Genomic DNA, 19,997 nt, shown 5'->3' on the forward strand with positions numbered 1-19,997 from the left:
AAGAAACATGTATAAAGGACACATGGACAAAACTAAAGGGGGGTAGGATCGAAGGTGGGAGGTGGGGCTGGCTGGGGTGGGGGGGAATGGTGGTGGGGGAATGGAGACAACTGTACTTAAACAACAATTTTTTTTAAAAAAAGGAAAAGGTAAAAAGGCTTTTTAGGCCAGATGGCAGAGTAGGCAAACATTTTGCTCTCCTACTACCACGACCACATCGAAATTACATCTAAACTGCAGAACAACCATCACAGAGTGCCATAACTAAGGATACAGAGAAAAAAGCCAAGTCAAGACTGGTAGAGGGGGCTGAGATGTGGAACAGGCTGGTCTCACACCTGCATGTAGCAGTTAAAATCAGCAGGGGTATCTTGGCTACAGAGGTACTGTTACAGAGCAAGGGGGGTGGGGGTGGTTCACGATAAATTATTACAGAAAGGATTCCGCCTTTCTGTCTCTGGAGGTTCCTTCCCCCCACGCCCACCTGCTAGGTTCGCAATGCCCGCCGCCAGAGGAAAGACGTCTCTCAATGCCAGAGACTGGTGAAAAGGAAAGGAATTGTTTATTCAAAAGTTACACAAACTTAGAATAATGACCTAATGTCTTCAGTAAGATACTAAAGTCCTCTAGAATACCCACAGATGCACAGTCCTTCCCTCTCCCTGTGCCCAGTCCGGGGTACCGTGTCTCAGGAAAAGAAGTAGAAGTCCGTGATTCAGGCTCCCAGCACCATCAGCTGTGTGGCTGCTGCAATCTCCAGTTAATCCAAAGCCATGTGGCACCTTCTCATGGCCCAGCAGCAAGAGTCCTTTCTCCCCTTTCTCTATGGCTGCAAAGTCTCTCCTGCTGCCTAAGCCGCGTGGCAAGAAGCACTCCAAAACCTCGTGGTCCTCTTTACTCTCTGAAGCCGCGTGGTCTCTCCTTTTACTTCAGAGCCGCATGGTCTCTCCTCTTCCCTTCAGAGCCACATGGTCTCTCTTCCCTTCAGAGCCACATGGTCTCTCTTCTTCAGAGCCACATGGTCTCTCTTCTTCCCTTCAGAGCCACATGGTCTCTCTTCTTCCCTTCAGAGCCACATGGTCTCTCCTTCCCTTCAGAGCCACATGGTCTCTCTTCCCTTCAGAGCCACATGGTCTCTCTTCCCTTCAGAGCCACATGGTCTCTCTCCTACCTATGGCTGCCGGGCCTAGGTTTAAATCCCAGTTCCCATCTTCCTTTGCAGCCCATTTCCGACTCCTCCTACAGTCAGCTACACCTGCCAGCATCCCTGTATTCTTCCAGCTTTACTGGGCTGCCATAGTAAGTCTGGGCAGGTGTGGCCCCATGGCTTGGAGCCAATCATCTCCAAGCTCTCACGCAGGCCCTGTAACCAGGGGGAGTTGCTTCCCAGTCCCATCTTGGGTGGAAGCCACTCCCATCTCCCTGGCTCAAAGCAGGGCCACAGCTATTTAACATATCCATGAAACCAGTTAAAGGTTATAGATATGTTAAATGACTGCCAGGGGTTAGCTACAAAGCTCTTGCTACCCAAAACAGCTCTGAATGGCCCTGTTCCATGTGTCCCATCCCCCCTGGCTCAGGCCTGTAGGGGTGAGGACATCCTATATACATTTTTCTAATATTTCCTGGACACCCCGAGTCCTGGACCCCATTGCAAATCCCTTCTTGGGGCCCTCCTCTTGGCTGCACCCTGCTTCAGTACCTCCTGAGGAGCAAGGGATCCCAGACCCAGACCAGGTTAACCACCCCAGAGTTCCAGTGTGGAAGAGAAGTCCTCATAATTTCTGGCTGTGAAAACCAGCAGAGATTGTTGGCTGAATCATTGTAGGGCTTCTAGGGTCCTAAATGTTCCTCTTAAAGAGTCCATGCATGGATTTACTGACTGATGGACTCACTTGCTCTGAGCTCCAACACTGGGGCAGCAACTCAAAAGGTGCCAGGGACATACAAGGAGAAACTAAATTGTCTGGCTTCAGGGTGAGGATTGGAAGGGCAGCTATCTCCCAGACAGAAATGCTGGCAGAAGCCATTGTTCCTTTCTGGAGCCCTCACCGCACCCAGCCTGCAGGCACAGGTGGGGGCCACATATGAGTCTCAACAACCTAACTAAAACTGTTCACCCTGCCCTGGTGATTTTGACCCCCATCCCACCTACCTTGCAGGCCCACCCAAGCTGCTTTCAGTGGCTTTCCATACAAATGATCTGTCTTGGTTCATGTTACAGACTAAGTTATCCTGGGCAGGGCACAGGCAGCTGACCTTGGCCTGCACCAGAGCCCCTCCCTAAAGGCCCAGAATCAGTACACCTGGAGGCCAGCTTCAGACTACACTACAGCACCACCCAACTTCCTCCACAAATAACACACCCAAAGGGCAGGCTAGGCAGATACCAGAGCCCTTCTAAAACAAATCCTGATCCATAGAGTAATCCCCTGCACAAGAGAAAAGCAGTTAGTTACCTACAAGGGAGCTATCATAAGACTGCCAGCTGACTTCTCAACAGAAACTTTACAGGCCAGAAAGGACTGGCAAGAAACATTCAAAGTGATGAAAGCAGGGACGTACAACCAAGATTACGCTACCCAGCAAAACTATCATTTAGAATCGAAGAACAAATAAAGAGCTTCCCAGACAAGAAAAAGCTAAAGGAGTTCATGACCACCAAACCAGAATTATAAGAAATGTTAAAGGGACTTCTTTAAGAAGAAGAAAAAAAGATAAAAAGATGAGTAACAAAATAGCAATAACTATATAACTATCAACAATAATTGTAAATGTAAATGGATTAAATACTCCAATTAAGACATAGTGTGGCTGAATGGGTGAGAAAAGAAGATCTTTACATATGTTGTCTAAAAGAGACTCACTTCAGGTCAAAAGACACACACAGACTGAAAGTAAAGGGATGGGAAAAGATATTTCATGAATATGGAAATGAGAAAAAACACTGGAGTAGCAATACTTGTACCAGACAAAGTCAACTTTAAAACAAAGAAAGACCTAGCAACTCCACTCCTGGGTATTTATCCAAAGAAACCCAAATGACTACTTTAAAAACACATGTGCACCCATATGTTCATTGCAGCATTATTTACAGTAGCCAAGATATGGGAGCAATAGATGAATGGATAAAGGAAAGTGGGGCATATATACAATGAAATATGACTCAGCCATAAAAAAAAAGAAATCTTGCCATCTGCTATAATATGGATAGACCTAGAGAGTATTGTGCTGAATTAAATAAGTCAGACAGGGAAAGACAAATGTCACATGATTTTACTTACACACCGAATCCACAAAGCAAAATAAATGAATAAACATAACAGAATCAAACTCATAAATCTAGAGAACATTTTTTTAAATCCTCACCTGGGGACATGTTTATTGATTTTTATTTTAGAGAGAGAAGAAGGGAGAGAGAGAGAGAGAGAAACATCAATGTGAGAGAGAAACAATGATCAGTTGCCTCCGGTACACACCATGACCGGGGATCGAACCCACAACCTAGGTGTGTGCCCTGACCAGAATCAAACCTGCAATCTTTTGGTGTATGGGACAATGATCCAACCAATTAAGTCACCGGCCAGGGCCCAGAGGACATTTTGATGACTGCCGTATGGGAAGGGATTTGGGAGGATGGGTAAAAACGGAGAAGAAATTAAGAAGTACCAATTGGTAGTTACAAAATAGTCATGGTGATGTAAAGGACAGCATAAGGAATATAGTCAATAATATTGTAATAACTACATGTGGTGTCAGATGGGTACTAGCTTTATCAAAGTGATCACTTTGTAAATTAAGTTAATGTCTAATCACTATGTTGTACACCTGAAACTAACATAATGTTGTATTTAACTGTAATTGAAATGTTATTCAAGAAAATTTAAAAATAAGATATGTGAAATGATCTAAGAGAGTAATCTTAGAAGTTCTTATCACAAAAATGCAATTATGTCAGATGATGTATGTAACTACTTATTGTAGCAATCATTTCACAATATATATGTAAGCAAATTATTGTTATACAGCTAAAACTATTACAATGTTATATACCAATGATATTTCAAAACTAGACAAAAACATTAAAAATAAGTAAAATAACTTTAACAAATAAATAAAAACATAGAAATTCTTTTAAAACAACCAAATAGAGTTCTGGAGTTGGAAAATGCAATACTGAAATTAAAAATTCACTAGGAAAGGATTTAACAGTATATCTGAACTCACAGAAGAAAGAATAAGCAAACTTGTATACAGAGTGTACAAATAATGCAAGTCTAAGAACAAAGAGGAAAAAAATAATGAAATGAAAAATATAGAGAGAGCCTCAGAGAAATCTGAGGCTCCATTAAATACACCAGTATGTGAGCAATTAAATACCAAAAGAAGAGGAGAGACAGAAAAGGGTGCAGTACACATATTCAAAGATATTAATAGCTGAAAACCCCTTGTATTTACTGAAAAAAAATAAGCTACACATCCTGGAAGCTCAACAAACTCAAAGTAACATATATAAGAGTAGATTTGCAAACAGACACATCATAGTACAAATGCTGAAAATCAGACAAGGAGAAAATCTTGAACTTGACAAGAGGGAAAAACAATGACTTAGTACTTACAAGGGAACAATAAGATTAACAACTGACTTCAAAGTAGAAACAATGGAGGCCAGAAGGCAGTGGAAACACATATACAAAATGTTCAAGGAAAAACAGCTATTAAACATGAAACCTATATCCATCAGAGTTACCTTTCAAACAAGAGAACTAAATACAGACTTTCCTAGATAAACAAAAACAGAGAATCTGCTACTAGCAAAGTTACCTTACAAGAAATACTGAAGGAAGTTCTTCAAACTGAAAGTAAGTGATCCCATTCAGCAATTCAAGTCTACAAAAAGGAGTGCAACTGGAAAATATAATTAGTAATTATAAAAGACAGTATGAAAACAAAACTTCTCCTTTTTTAACTTATTTAAGAAAACAATTGTGTAAGATTATACCTGCATATTGTGTTCTTGGGGCAAAGACATGAAGAAATGTAATTTGTCTGTAAAACTAGGGAAATCATCAACAAAATGAAAAGACAACCTACAAAATGGAAGAAGATATTTGCAAATCATATAATGACAAGGCATTAATATCTAAAATGTGTAAAGAATTCATACAACTCAGTAGGAAAAAATTCAATTTAAAAATGAGTAAAGGATCTGAATAAACATTTTTCCAAAAGACATACAAACAGTCAACAGAACATGAAAAGGTGCTCAACATCACTAATCATCAGGGAAATGAAATCAGAACCACCATGAGTTATTACTTCACATCTGTTAGAATAGTTATTATCAAAAAGACAGAAAATACCATGCTGACAAGGTTGTGGGAAAAAAGGGAACTTCTGTACACTGACAGTGAGAATGTAAATTGTTATAGCCAATATGTAAAACAGAATGGTAGTCCTTTAAAAAATAAAAATAGAACTACCATATAATCCACCAATTCTACTTTTGAATATTTATGTGAAGGAAACAAAATCACTATTTCAAAAAATATCTACACACCCTCATGTTCATTGCAACATTATAATAGCCAAGACAAAGTATCCATCAACAGATAAGTGGATAAATAAAATGTGATACATATACACAAAATAGAGTATTATTCAGCCATAACAAAGGAAACCTGACCATTTGACACAACATGGATGGGTCTTGAGGGCATTATGGTAAGTAAAATAAGTCAGACATAAAGACAATATAATATCATTTATACTTGGAATCTTAACAAAAACCAAACTCAGATATAAAGAACAGATTGGTGGTTGATAGGGGTAGGGGAGGGGTGGACAAAATGGGTAAAGGTGGTGAAAAGGTACAAACTTCCAGTTATAAGATGAATAAGTCCTACGGATGTAATATATAGCAAGGAGATTACAGTTAACAATGCTGTATTGTAAATTTAAGCTTCTAAGAGAGATCTCAAAAGTTCTTCTCACAAGAAAATGCTTTTAACTATGCATAAGAATGAATTTTAACTAAACTTACTGTGGTAATTTTTTCTCAGTATATGAGTACATATTTATTTGAACCTAATAACAAAGCACCAAAACAAATGAAGCAAACATTGATGGAAATAAGCAGAGAAAAGACAATTCAACAATGATAGAGGCCTCAATATCCCATTTTAAAAAAGAATAACTAGGCAGAAAATCAACAGGAAAATAGAAGACTTGAAGAACATTAACCAATTAAACCTGACAGATATCTATAGAACACTCCACTAGACAACAAAATATCCATTTTTCACAAGTACACATGGAATATTCCCCTGAAGGAACTTATCCTAGGCTGTAAAACAAACCTCAGTAAATTTAAAAGGACAGAAATAGTATGAATATGTTCTCTGGTCACAATCAAATAAAATTAGAAATCAGAAGTAGGAACAAAATTGGAAAACTCATGAATATGTGGAAAGTAAATAACATATTCCCAAACACTGGGTCAAAAAAGAAATCATAAGAAAAACCAGGAAATACTTTGAGATAAATGAAACTGAAGATACACCATAGAAAATCTTATGGGATGCATCCCAAGCAGTGCTTAGAGGGGAATTTACAGCTGTAAATGCCTATATTACAAAGAAGAAAGAGCCCTGGCCAGGCAGCTCAGTTGGCTGGAGCATCGTCTGTACACCAAAAAGGTTGCAGTTTCAATCCCCAGTGGGGAAAGCAACCAATCAATCTTTTTTTCTCCTTCTCTTCCTTCCTCTCTCTCTCTCCCTCTCTTGCTCTCCCCACTTTCCTCAACCTAACCTTTCACCATAAATCACTGGGAAGAAAACAGCAAACTAATTTTAAAGCAAACAGAAAAAAAATAAATAATAAATATTAGAATGTAAATGAATGAAATGGTGAATGAAAAAGCAATACATAAAAATTACAGTATTCCTCATGGATGCAAAAATCCTTAACAAAATATCAACAAATCAAATTTAACAATAGCTAACAATATATCATGATGATGTATTATAACAATTATGATAATATTATAACAATGATATTATTATCATTAATAATGATAATATTAATGATATTGATGATGATAACAATTATAACCATAATAATAAATCATGGCTATGTGAAATTTATCACAGGAAAACAAGGTTAGTTTAACATTAGAAACTCAAGGTAATACATCATATTCACAGAATAAAAGTGAAAATTACATGATCATATCAATAGATATGATAAAAGTATTTGACAATATCCAGCACCCATTCACATTTTTAAAAAACCTCTTGGCAAACTAGCAATAAAAGAGAACATTCTCAATCTAATAAGAAGGTACAAAAAGAGAACACAAAATCTACAAAAGAGAATGCAATCTACAAAAAAAGGCACAACTAAAATACCATGCTTAATAATGAAATTGTGGAGACTTTCTACTTAAGACTGTGAATAAGGAGAGGATATTTACTTTGATCACATCTATCTAACTACACTGGATGTCTTACACAATAAGGTAAGAAAATAAAAGGGAGCTTCCAGCCAAGATGGAGGCATAAGTAGACACACTGTGCCTCCTCGCACAACCAAAAGAACAACAACAATTTAAAAACAAAAAACAACCAGAACTGACAGAAAATCGAACTGCATGGAAGTCTGACAACCAAGGAGATAAAGAAGAAACATTCATCCAGACCAGTAGGAGGGGCGGAGAGGGACAGCTGGGTAGGGAGGACTCGCGGCAAGGCAGCGGCTGGCGGACCCAGCAAGGTAGCGGATTGTGGAACAGGACAGGCCAGACGGCAGCTGACAGACCCCACAGGGTGGTGGCTGGTGGACCCTGTGACCCCACATTCAGGCACAGATAAACCGGGAAGTACAGCGGGGAGCGAAACAGACCAAGCAACCCAGGGCTCCAGCGCGGGCAGATAAAGCCTCAAACCTCTGATTGAAAACACCTGTGGGGGTTGGGGTGGCAGCAGGAGAAACTCCCAGGCTCACACACAAACCCACCCACCTGGGAAGCAGCACCAGAAGGGCCCAATTTGATTGTGGGTGGCTGAGGGAGTGACTGAAAACCAGTGGAGAGTGGAGCAAGTGCCATTGCTCCCCATCAGACCCCTCCCCCACATACAGCGTCACAACACAGCAACCAGCATTACCCCACCCTGGTGGACACCTAAGGCTCCACCCCTTTACACAAGACAAAAAAAAAATGACCCAAATGAAAGAACAGATCAAAGCTCCAGAAAAAATACAACTAAGCAATGAAAAGAGAGCCAACCTATCAGATGCACAGTTCAAAACACTGGTTATTAAGACGCTCACAGAATTGGTTGAATTTGGTCACAAATTAGATGAAAAAATGAAGGCTATGCTAAGGGAAACAAAGGAAAATGTACAGGGAACCAATAGTGATGCGAAGGAAACTGGGACTCAAATCAACAGTGAGGACCAGAAGGAAGAAAGAAACATCCAACCAGAAAAGAATGAAGAAACAAGAATTCAGAAAAATGAGGAGAGGCTTAGGAACCTCCAGGACATCTTGAAACGTTCCAACATCCGAATTATAGGGGTGCCAGAAGGAGAAGAGGAAGAACAAAAAATTGAAAACTTATTTGAATAATGAAGGAGAACTTCCCCAGTCTGGCAAAGGAAATAGACTTCCAGGAAGTCCAGGAAGCTCAGAGAGTCCCAAAGAAACTGGATGCAAGGAGGAACACACCAAGGCACAACGTAATTACATTACCCAAGATTACACAGGAGAGAATCTTAGAAGCAGCAAGAGAAAAGGAGACAGTTACCTACAAAGGAGTTCCCATAAGACTGTCAGCTGATTTCTCAAAAGAGAACTTATGGGCTAGAAGGGGCTGGCAAGAAGTATTCCAAGTCATGAAAGGCAAAGGCCTACATCCAAGATGACTGTATCCAGCAAAGCTATCATTTAGAATGGAAGAGAAGATAAAGTGCTTCTCAGATAAGGTCAAGTTAAAGGAGTTCATCATCACCAAGCCCTTATTATATGAAACGTTAAAGGGATTTATCTAAGAAAAAGGTCAAAAATATGAACAGTAAAAATGACAGCAAACTCAGTTATTAACAACCACTAAATTAAGCAAACAACTAGAACAGGAACAGAACCACAGAAATGGAGATCACATGGAGGAATATCAGCAGGGGAGTGGGAGGGGGAGTAAGGGGGGAAAGGTACAGAGAATAAGTAGCGTAAATGGTAAGTAGAAAATAGACCGGGGGAGGGTAAGAATAGTATAGGAAATGTAGAAGCCAAAGAACTTATATGTATGACCCATGGACATGAACTATAGGGGAGGAATGTGGAGGGAGGAGGTGTGCAGGATGGAGTGGAGTGAAGGGGGAGGAAATGGGACAACTGTAATAGCATAATCAATAAATATATTTAAAAAGATTAAGAAAAAGTGAAGTAAAATTGTCTTTATTTGCAGACAACAAAATTGTACAAATAGAACATTTAAATAAGCCTATAAAAATATTTAACCCAGGAAGTAAACTGAGTATGTGTCAAACTATTTTTATATTAACAAAAAAATTGGAAAAATAAAATTAAAAAAATCAATACCATTTACAGCAGCACCAAAAATGCCACAAAATATTTTAGGAATAAATATAACAAAAAATGTAAACATAACCTCTACATTGAAAACCACAAATTATTGCTGAGACAAAGAAGATTTAATCAAACTATACACACACTATGTATATGTATATGTATATACACATATATGTACTGTATTTTGCTATGTATAATATGCACATTTTTGCCCAAATTTTTGAAGGAAAAATAAGGATGTATGTCATACATGAGTAGTACTAATTCCATATCTATATAAGTGTTTTTAATTCTTTTATTTATACTTATGCATTAAAATGTGACTGGAGAAGCAATAATGATATGTGTATGCAAAATAATATCCTGGAATATGACAATTGGTTTTATTTCTAAATATAAATAAATACATAAATAATTGAGTTTAAAAAATTAAAACAAACGAGTTTTTTCCTGATAGTGTGGGGCAAAAACATGGGTGTACATTATACACAGCAAAATATGGTACATATATATATATATACATATGAGGAAAGTAAGACACTATTTTTTTTGGACTGGAAGACTCATTATTGCAAATTTATTGATTCTTCCCAAATTTATCTAACTATTTAATATAACCCAAATCAAATTCCCATTAGGCAATTTTTGAGAAATTGGCAAGCTGATATTAAAATGCATATGAAGTATAAAGGACAGAGTAGCCAAAGCAATCTTAAAAAAGTACAAAGTTAAAGGACTTAACAGATTTTTCAACTTACAAAGCTACAGTAATTAAGACAGTATGGTATTAGCAGAAAGGTAGAAAAAATATAGATAAATGAAATACAATAGAGAGGAATAGAGAATTTGGAAATAAATCCTCTATATATACAGTCAAATAACTTTTTACTAAATTGCCAATGCCATTCAACATGGAAAGAAAAGTCTTTGCAACAAATGATGCTGGATCAATTAGATAACTGTATGGAAAAAATAAGTCATACCATATACAATAATTAGCTCAATAGGGATAACAAACCTAAATTTAAATCCTAAAATGATAAATCTTCTAAAAGAAAACAGGGGAGCATATCTTTGTGATCTTAAACAAAAATTCTTAAACAGAACACAAGCACTAAATATGAAAAAAATAATAATAAACTTGTCCTCTTCAAAATTAAAACTACCACTAACAAAACCACTGTTTATAATATAAAAGGACAAACCACAGGCTGGAAAAAAAATTCAATCCATAAATGCAACAAATGACTTTATTGTATATGTAAAACACATACAAAACAATAAATAAATAGAAAGAAGATGGTTCAGTATAAAGGAGCAAAAGACTTTGGCAGATGATTTCAAAAAGAAGGTATGTGAAGGTCCAATAACCAGACTAAAAGATGCTCACTATAGCTATTCTAGAGGATTCTGGACAATTCTATAGTTATCAGATTAAAACCAGAAGAAGATTCCACTACACATCCATAATAATGACTAAAATCATAAAGACTGATAATGACAAATGTTGGCAAGGATGCTGGGCAACTACATCTCACATATATTGCTAGTAAGGATGTGAAATGGTTCAACTCTTATTTTTAAATTGTTTAACCAATTCTTATAAATTACACACCTATACATCTTTTGATATAGCAATTCCACTCCTTTAGAATTTAACCAAAATAAATGAAAAATATTTCCACAAAGTAAAGAATATCTGTAAGCAAAAGAATAGATGAACACATTATGGTATATCCTCACAAAGGAACACTACTCACCAATAATAAGAAGAAATGAACTATGTGCAATAACATAGATGAATCTAAATAACATTCCTCTTTGGCATTTTATGAAAGGCAAGTTCTATCCTTTGGCTGAAAATAAGATAATTACAGACTTTCATATTAGAAAAGGTAGGAATGCCTTAAACAGCTATTATTCCTCCGCTTTTCCTCACTGCAGAAATTGTTAGGGCCAAGGGAATCTTAGGAATTGTAAGCTAATTTTTGGCAAGGACTCACAGAGCAAAAGGATCATTAAAAACAGTAACTTAATGCTGTCCCTGAGCTTAAATGTAAGTAGATACTAGCAAGAAGAGCATGGACAAGGGATATAAGCCAGACCTTGGAAGAGCTTAACTCTAAGTTAAAAGAAATGAGTTGTCACGCAAGAATTGTGTAAGAGATATCTGCACATTGGAAAAGGATTGAAATATACCAATAAATAAGCATTAGCAAAATATATCTCACAGTTTAGTTTCTTTAAATATGTATATTGTCTATTAAAACTCTGTACTTAATTGTTTATTATTTTAAATAACGTTTTTCATTTACAGGGTTACACCTCAAAGAAAACAAGTGGAAAATGCATTATGTTGATCCAAATCTCAGATTAAAGTAGGTGTCAGGTTTCAACCACTGACCCATAATCAGATCACCATCACTTAACAGGTGGCCACTTAATATAGGCAAAGTAACTGAACAGACATCTGTTTCCAGAGTTTTGCTATTAGGATAAGTGCTAAATGCAGAACCTTGACATACCTTCTTTTTCTGCTGTGCTTCTGTAGAAAAGACAGTAAGAATGGAAATTACTGAAATTCTGAATTTAAAAATATGCAACAAATTGCCCTAGAATTTTACATTTTTATCCATACGAGACCATTTACTCTCCCACACCACCATTTGCTACTATTGAATTTTTTTTTTAGATTTTATTTATTTATTTTAGAGAGAGGGGAAGGGAAAGAGAAAAAGAGGGAGAGAAACATCAATGTATGGTTGCCTCTCACGTGGCCCACAACCCAGGCATGTGTCCTGACTGGGAATCCAACCGGCGACCCTTTGGTTCACAAGCCTACGCTCAGTCCACTGAGCTACACTATCCAGGGCCTGTTGAATTTTTTTTATTGTTGTCAACATGATGGGTGAAATATACTAGCTGGTATTGATCTTGCACCTCTTGAAGCTGAGTATGTTTTTAAATTTATGGGCTGCTTGTATTGCCTCTTTGATAATAGAGGCAACGAACCCCATTCATTGAATAGTCCTTGCCCCTCTCAAATGATTTGAAATGCCACCTTTATAATACACTAAACTGCCATTCCTGCAAGAACCCATTTTGATCAACTTGTCTTCACCTCCACTAATTTTATACAATTTTAGTCACCATATTTCTGAAATATTTGCTGCCAGGTAGGGTGGCTTGTTACTTCATTGTCTGGTAAAAGCTTATTATTCCTAGAAACTTGTGTTCTTTTACTACAAATTCTAATATTGCAATTCTCCATCAAGTTATGTCTCTAATCTTTCTATTACTTCCAAGTCCATCCCCTTTCCATGAAAAAATTACCCCAACCTCAAGAAATTCAGTGTATTTTTACCTGTGTTGGGGTACAATAAATTTAAGTAGTTCTTAAATATCTAAAATTATTTCTATTTCCCCAGCAGCAAGCACAGTCAAATCTACAACCTAAATACCTCTTGATTTCATCCTGTTCTTTTCTCTTCCAAGAGCTGTTGGCTTGGTTCAGGTCCTCAGCTCTCCTAAAATAGTACAACAACGGCTTAAGTGAGTTCTTTATCTCTGTCTCACTCCTCCAATTCATCTTCCATGCTGCTACCATAGTTGCATTTAAAAATGCAGATCTTATGATATCAGCTCCTTGTTTAAAAGGCTCCAGTAATATCCCATGACTCACAGTGATAAAACCTTACCTTTCACATAATTTTAAATAGAATAATAGCCAATATTTAACAAATACTGTCTATATTGCCAGATAACTATGCTAGATGCTTTACATATATTTTTCAGTAATACATTAATTCTATGAGTTGGTAAAAAAAAGTATTATTTTCCTTTAACAGAAAAACAAACTAAGGCTTGCAGAGGTTAGGTGACTTGATTAAAATCATACAACGAAACATCCTACTAGTTACATTGATATTTAAAACATTGTGTGCACCGTAAAAAGCATGCCAGCCAGTTTGCTGCTTTGAAACTAACCTACTAAAATAGGATCTTATAATGGATTTTTAAAGGAGGTGTTTGCATTTTAAAAAGTGTGATGTAAAATAAATTCACTTAAAAAGTCTGAAAATAAAAGTATGGGAAAAGGTGAACTATATATGCTTCCAAAAAGTAAAAACAAATATAGCAAAATATTAGCAAAAGTAGAATTCAAGGCCAAATGATAAAAAAGTGGCAGAGATTATACAAACAAAAATATGACAGATCTGAGAACCATTGTAGTAGAGGATTTTAACTTACATTACTAGTAAGATAACAGATCAAATAGACAAAACTAAAAATAGATGAATAACACAAACAACAAGCTCAACTGTAAAGATGAATATAAAATTTTACAGTCAACAGTGAGACAATATAAATGTCTTTCAGCCTCCCTACAGCCTACATTTGGCACCTTGGACTTCTGACTTTTCCCAAAACTAAAATCACCTTTGAAAGGGAAAAGATTTTAGACCGTCAATGAGATTCAGGAAAATAGGACAGGGCAGCTGATGGTGACTGGGAGAACTGTGTGAGGACCCAAGGTGCCTACTTGGAAGGTCACTGAGGCATCATTGTCCTATGTACAGTGTTTCTTGTATCTTATATCTTCTTCAATAAATGTCTCTATTTTTCATATTACATGGCTGGATACCTTCTGGACAGACTTTATAAACTACATAAAAAGCAGATTCAATTTTAAAATAAGTAAAATCATTAAAGATATTCAATAAAAGTACCAAGATAATTTAGTAGAGGAAGGATAGTCTTTTCAACAAATGACACTGAAACAATTAGATATTCACATTTAAAAACAAATGAACCTAAACACTTACTTCAAAACATACATGAAAATTAACTTGGAATAGAAACATAAATGTAAAATCTAGAGTTATAAATATATAAAGGAAAATATATTACTTTACATTAGAAAATATTTGTAAGATATGACACCAAAAGCATACTCTATGGAAGAAAATAATAAATTGGATTTCATCAAAATTTAAAACTTCTATTCTTCAAAAGACACCATTAAGAAAGTAAAAAACAAATGCCATATGATCTCATCTATAAGTGGAACCTAATCAACAAAACAAACAAGCAAACAAAATACAACCAGAGACAGTGAAATAAAGAACAAACTGACAGTAACCAGACGGGAGGTAGGACGGGATAATGGGAGGAAAGGGGAGAGGGGTTTTAGGAACATGTATAAAGGACATATGGACAAAACCAAAGGGGGGTAGGATCAAGCATGAGAAGTGGGGATGGCTGGGGTGGGGGTGAGTGGTGGGAGGAAAATGGAGACAACTGTACTTCAACAACAATAAAATAAATAAATAAAAATTTTAAAAACTAAAAAAATAAAACAAAAAAAGAAAAAATGAAATAAGCACAGACAAGAAGAAAAAAAAATTTGACTGTCCTAAATTATTTATTAGGTAAGAATTTTACAAACATGACATATATTAGTGGTAACGGTGGAGCTAGAGAGTATTGGGCCTTCTCCAAGCTGCACAGCGAGAACCACCAATAGTGTGGTGGAACTTGTGGCCCTTTCCAAGGCCAGGGCTCTTGCAGCCTGCAGATGTCAGCCCTCGCATCTCCCTGTGTTTGTGGACCGGTTTGGTGATCCACTGGGTGTCAGGATTTTTTCTGATGGCCTTATGGAATGGATCAATGAGGATAACCTCAAAGAATTTGTACATGGAATCTTCACCAACCCAGTAAGAATTCAGGACTCTCAGAGCCCCACAGTGGTGCCCAGCTCGCTCCTCAGCAGTAGACTGAAGGCTTAGGGCAAATTTCAGCTGGTTAACCCCATGATGGACAGGCCTGCCATAGATCGCACCCTTATGGACAGGGCGTTTGCGGCCACCAGGGCGCACACGAATCCAATATATTGCATAGCCTTGCTTGGCCTTGTATCCCAGCTTGTGCACTTTATCAGGCCTGGTGGGGCAGGGGGCCCTGTGGAGCGCAGAGAGCTGGCGATACTGTCAGCAGTGCACCCTGAGAAGGAAGTGCATCACATCAGACTGCTTCTTCCTCCATAGCTCCTGGAGGTACTTGTAAGCGCCCATTTTGGCTTACCTTATGGCTGCAGCCAGACGGAAAGGAAGAATCTTTCTCCCACCTCGAAGAAAATATTTTTTAATCATATATCTGATAAAGGACTTTTATGAAGAATATACATATATATATTTAGAACTCTAACAAGTATATAATAAAAAATGGCCCTGACTGGTGTGGCTCAGTGGACTGAGTACTGGCCTGAGAACGGAAGGGATGCCTGTTTGATTCCCAGTCAGGGCACATGCCTGGGTTGTGGGCCAGGTCCCCAGTAGAGGGTGTGTGAGAGCCAACCACACATTGACGTTTCTCTCTCTCCCTCTCTTTCTCCCTCCCTTCCCCTCTGTCTACAAATTAATAAATAAAACCTTAAAAAAACTTTAAAAAATGATCCACTTTTTTTAATGCTAAAGATTGGAAAGATACTTCACCTACAGAAAATATATAAATGACAAATAAGCACATGAAAAAGTAATCAAAATCATTATTCATTAATGAAATATAAATTAAAACTATAATGAGTTACCACTTTTACACGCATAGGATGGCTATAATAATATAAAAAAAGACAATACAAGTATAAGTGAGGATGTAAAGAAACTAGAACCCTCCTATATTATTAGTGAAAATGTAAAATGGTATAGCCACAACCAAAAAGAATTTGGCAATTTCTTAAGAAGTTAAACATATATAACCTAGCAACTCAACTCCTAGTTACATACCCAAGAAAAATAAAAACAAATGTCCACACAATGACTTGTGTGGAGTATTATTAACAGCATTATTCATAATATCCCCAAACTAGAAGCAATTCAAATGTCCTTCAACTGGTGAATGAGTAAACAAAATGTGGCCCATCTGTACAATGGACTATACTACTAAGCAATAAAAATTAATGAACTGCTCTGATGTGCAGCCACACTGATGAACTCCAAAAGACGCTGAAGGAGAAAAGCCAGACACAAGAGACTGCACATAGTACAGAAAGATTCCATTTAAATGAAATTTCTACAAAAGGCAAAGCTATATAGAGAGAAAGCAGAACAGTGTTTGCATAGGGCTTGGGGGTTAGAATTGAAATTGATGGCAAATGGGCACAAGGGAACTTTTGGGATTCATGGAAGTGTTATAAAACTGGACTGTGATGGTGCACAGCTGCCTAAATTTTTTCAAACTCATTGAACTGTATACTTAAAATATATAACTTTTAAGGTAGGTAGAATTCTACCTGAGTAAAGCTGTTAAAAGAATAAGCAGGGAGGAGAGGAAAAAGAAAAACAACAACCAACCCGTGTACAAAGCTGCAAAAGAAATATTAACTATTTCTAGAACAAGATATCACAGAGGCAAGAGCTACAGCTCATGTTGAAAAATAAATACATAAAATTGGAAAATATGGCCAAAAACTGGAAACAACTCCAAATTTTATCTACAATAGAATAAATTGTCATATTACTATACAATGTAATACCATAGAGTAATGAAAATAAGGTTATATACAACATCATGGGAAAATTTTACAATACTAATGTTGGGCAAAACAATTGAGATGCTAAAGAATAAATAAAGTTGTCTTCATATGAAGCTCAAAAACAGGTAGAAATATGTATTGTTTATGGATGCATACACAAATAATAAAACAATAAAGAAAAGCTGAGAAATTATGAAGTAAAAATCATAGTTACGTTAAAGGGAGGAAAATGAAAGTTATAATGAGGGAGATCATCAGAAATTTATGGGGTGTCAATAATATTCACATTTGGGGGCTATTAAATCATTCTACTACTTACATGCACACATACAAACAGACACATAAACCACATTCCTTACTCCTAGTGGGACCTCTAGAAAACAAATTGCACACACATACATACAGACACAATAAAAATTAACAGCTAAAAAAGAACACTCGTTTAAAACAGAAATTTTAAAATAATTATAATTGAAGGACTCTCAGAGTATTATATATCAACCTGTAGGATTTGGCCAAGCAGTAACCAAAGAAAAAATTATCACCATGAATAATCTTGTAAGACCATAAGTAAGAATGAAAATAAATGAAAATTTCAATTGAAGATGCTAGATACAAACCAATGAAATAAACCTAAAGAAATCAAAGGAATGAATAAAATTAAAAGCAGCCTACAATAAGTATTATGTAAAAAATAAAAAGGACAGATGACTATATAAAAGTTTTTAATTGTAAAAGGTATGTACAAAAATGTCAAAAACTCTAAAATCTTACATGAAACAGGTAATTTTCTAGGAAAATAAAAATTTTCCCAATAGGCCACAAAACATAGTAGGAACTCTGAACAACCTAATCAACGGTCATGAAAACGAGTGAATAATAAATAGTTAAGATGTTTATCCTCCAAAGATTCATGAGGCCAAAAATGTTCCTGAAGCAATTCTACCAAAGCGTCATGGGACAGATTATTCACATCCTAAACACACTGTTGCAGAAAATAGAAACAAATGGGAACCTGAGGACTCATTTTACAAGAGTAGCATGATCTGGATATCAAAATAAAGAAAACTATGGCCTGGTCACATATGAATTCAGATGGAGAAATTTCACACAAAAATTAGTAAACTTAAGTCAGTAGGAAATTAAAGAATATTATATCAATAGATTTTATTGCATGAACTCCAGAATGGTAAAAGTGAGAAAACCTACCACAAAATTCACATTAACAAGTTAAAGGAGAAAAATATAGTAATCTCAATAGATGCGGAAAAACACTGATAAAGTCTAATGCATCTTTAGATATACTTCATATACCATAAAATTCATTATTAAAATGTATAATTCAGTAGTTTTAGTAGATTCACAAAGTTGTGTAACCATATCTACCATCTAATTCCAGAACATTTTGTCACCTCAAAGTGAAAGCCATTAGAAGTCACTCTTCATTCTCCCCTCACACCATTTTCTGATCTACTTTACGTCTCTATGAATTTGCTAATTCTTAACATTATATATCAATGAAATAATCAAATACAAGCACATTATATCTGGCTTCTTTCACTTAGCATAGTGTTTTAAAGGTTAATCCATAGTGTATCATGTATTAGTACTTTATTCCTTTTATGGATGAGTAATATTTCATGGAATGAATATATCACATTTTGTTCATCCATTTGTCATTGATGGACATTTGGATTGTTTCCACTTTTTGGTTATTATGCATACTATTGCCGTACACATCTGTGTATAAGTTTTTGTGTAAGTGTATGTTTTCAATTTTCTTGGGCATATACCTGGGAATGGAACACTTTAGTTCATTTTTATGATCAAAATTACTGGCAAACTAGATATAAAGTATATAGCAAATATTATACTTGGCAAAACATTAGATGTAGTCCAATTAATGTCAGGAACAAGAAAATCAAGGGGGAGGGTAGAGGGGGGAGGGAGGTGGGACTGGCTGGGGTGGGGTGGAGGGATGGGGAGAAAATGCAGACAATTGTAACTGAATAAAAATAAATAAATAATTTTTTTAAAAAATTTTAAAAAATAAAAAGGTAAATAAAGATCCATTTATCCCCCCCAAAAAAGAATTTCTTGTACAGAAAATGTATAGAAGTATCCTAATGTCAATAATATATTAATACTAATCATATTGTCCTAAATATCTTAGGCAATGCAATAAGAGAAGGAAAGATAATGTATAAATTATCAAAAAAGAAGATATAGAATTGTGATTATTTGTGCATAATACATCAAAAACCCCAAGAGAATAAAATAAATTATTAGAAGTGATTAGGAAGTTCATTGGGTGGGGTTAGATATAAGATAACAGAAAAACCAATAACTTTCAAAAACACTATATATTTGTTAGGGACTGGGTTTGTATGTTATAGAAAATCTGAGTGAACAGCACCTCATAAACATTAGTGGTTTATTTTTCTTCACATAACAAAATGCAAAGCTAAGGTCTGAAATTCTCATGATCTTCCTTTCCAAGCTCCAGCTCCAGCCATTACATCTGTATTTCACACAGGGAAAAGGATAAGAGGGAAAAGGGAAAGGTAGTACCAGAGGAGTCTGCTGTTGTTGATAAAAGAGCTTCTCTGGAAGCCCAACCCAGCAACTCCTGCTTACATTTCATTAGCAATTAGTGTCACATGGTTACTTCATTCAAAGAAGTATGGGAAATAAAGTTTAGTGGGCATACTGCTGCCACAAACAACGCTGAGGTTCTGACTATGTGAACTCATCTGCCACATGCCAGTATCATCAAGTAGAAAGTATAATAGGAAAAACAATCCTATTCACCATTACAATAAAAAACTATCAATTCTTAGGAATAAGCCTAATAAGAAATATACAAGACTT

The 19,997-nt window shown here is 36.2% G+C and overlaps 1 pseudogene; it reads right to left on the reverse strand.

Moving 5' to 3' along the window:
- Window positions 1-15,013: 15,013 nt before the first annotated feature.
- LOC112308764 (large ribosomal subunit protein eL15-like) lies at window positions 15,014-15,711 on the reverse strand (annotated as a pseudogene).
- Window positions 15,712-19,997: the final 4,286 nt, after the last annotated feature.

The sequence above is a fragment of the Desmodus rotundus genome, chromosome 9 (genome assembly GCF_022682495.2).
Source record: "Desmodus rotundus isolate HL8 chromosome 9, HLdesRot8A.1, whole genome shotgun sequence".
Taxonomy (NCBI): domain Eukaryota; kingdom Metazoa; phylum Chordata; class Mammalia; order Chiroptera; family Phyllostomidae; genus Desmodus; species Desmodus rotundus.